The sequence below is a fragment of the Hippocampus comes genome, unplaced genomic scaffold (genome assembly GCF_001891065.2).
Source record: "Hippocampus comes isolate QL1 unplaced genomic scaffold, H_comes_QL1_v1.1 scaffold676, whole genome shotgun sequence".
In the NCBI taxonomy this organism is placed as follows: Eukaryota; Metazoa; Chordata; class Actinopteri; order Syngnathiformes; family Syngnathidae; genus Hippocampus; species Hippocampus comes.
Genome location: NW_017805988.1, coordinates 94,902 through 96,390, shown reverse-complemented (window position 1 = coordinate 96,390; position 1,489 = coordinate 94,902). Strand labels below are relative to the sequence as shown.

Here is a 1,489-nt window from a genome sequence, read left to right as displayed (position 1 = left end):
GCTTCGTTCTTTGGGAATCCACCTCGTTTCGAACGGAGCAGGTGGAGAAGCGCCACGGAGTTACTTTCGGCAAGAAGTTGGAGAGGACCGCAGGAAACTCGGTCCAAGCTCGACAAAGCGACACGAGACGGGAATGGACTCCCATCGAGTGGCGGCTCGGCAACCCGCAGCGCTGCCGCGTTCTTCCGGCCAGGGTGGCGCGCTTCGATCTCTTCCGAACACCGCTGAGCAGAACATACTTGCAGCCCGGCTCCTTTCCGCGACATCGCACTCCGTTCCGGGGACGCGTCGCCTTCCTTTACGTCATCACGTCATACAGACGCACATCGGCGTGGCCGGAAAGCGCCTCGCTCCCCTTCTGGAACTGCGGTCAAGCCAGCACGCACTCGCAAAGTCGAAGTCAAGTGAGCCCGCACTGCGATTGGCAATGCTCTGCATTACGGTAGTGTGCCGCCAGCGAGCGGCGTTGGCCACCTTCAAAATAAAAGAGCCACCACTCATGCATAAACGTCATTTGTTCGGGTTAAAATATATGAATAAAAACATAAAATAAGTAATTTCTTGGCTGTCAGCTAACGATACGTTCACCCCGGAACAACAAGAACTCTCACAACAGCACAAAAAAGCGTTCTCAAGTGGAGAAAATAAAGTCAATGGTAAATCTACATCAATTTCACCTGATATTAAAAAAAATAATAATAATTAAAGAAACTAATCTGGGTGATAGCGCAACCACACCAGGTTGTCGACACACTAGGGCATGCCAGGTACACAACCACAGTACAGGCATTCAGATCGAATGTTCCATTACCAATTAAAATGCCTCTCAAATATGACATTTTGAATTCCTCTGCTTATTTCAAAAGATTCTTGAAAATGAATTTCAGTTATCCCTCAATCAAACCAGACCTGCAGGACACTAGATAGAGCACTGCAGGTATCCAACAAGACCATTCGGATCTGATGTCGGCCTCTGAAATGTGACAAGATGGCCTGCGTTCTGACATGACTTGCATTCTAACATGTTGATCTTTTTGCCCATTTATAGAACATCCGAAAAGAAGGAATCCAGCACCCCGGCTCTCCACCCAGACCACCCTCGTCCGGATCAGATGTTGCATTTTGAAATAAAAGGCCTCTGAAAACTGGCATGTTGACCTGATTTCTGACAAGTTGATCTGAACACATTTTCAACGCACGTTCCCTAAAAATTTAGCTTCCGTTATCCCGTGAGGGCTGCATGTCTGGGGATAACTACAGCATTCCAGCTTTCCAACGCGACCACTCCCATCTCAATCTGATTATGCATTTGGGAATCACAGCCCTCTGAATTGTGGCAAGATGACCTGGGTCCCAACATGTTGACATTTTCAACCATTTTGAAAAAATTCCTAAAAATATCGCCTCCGATATCCTGTGAGGGATGCATGTCTGGGGACAACTACAGCACTCCAGCTTTCCAACGCGACCACTCCCATCTCAATCTGAT

General features: G+C 48.0%; 1 long non-coding RNA gene across 1 annotated transcript; it reads left to right on the top strand.

The window, feature by feature from the left end:
* Positions 1-348: 348 nt before the first annotated feature.
* On the top strand, positions 349-1,149 carry LOC109528908 (uncharacterized). Its single transcript, XR_002170744.1, has 2 exons — positions 349-442; positions 1,049-1,149. It is a non-coding gene; the product is annotated as an uncharacterized LOC109528908 (long non-coding RNA).
* The last annotated feature ends 340 nt before the right edge of the window (positions 1,150-1,489 follow it).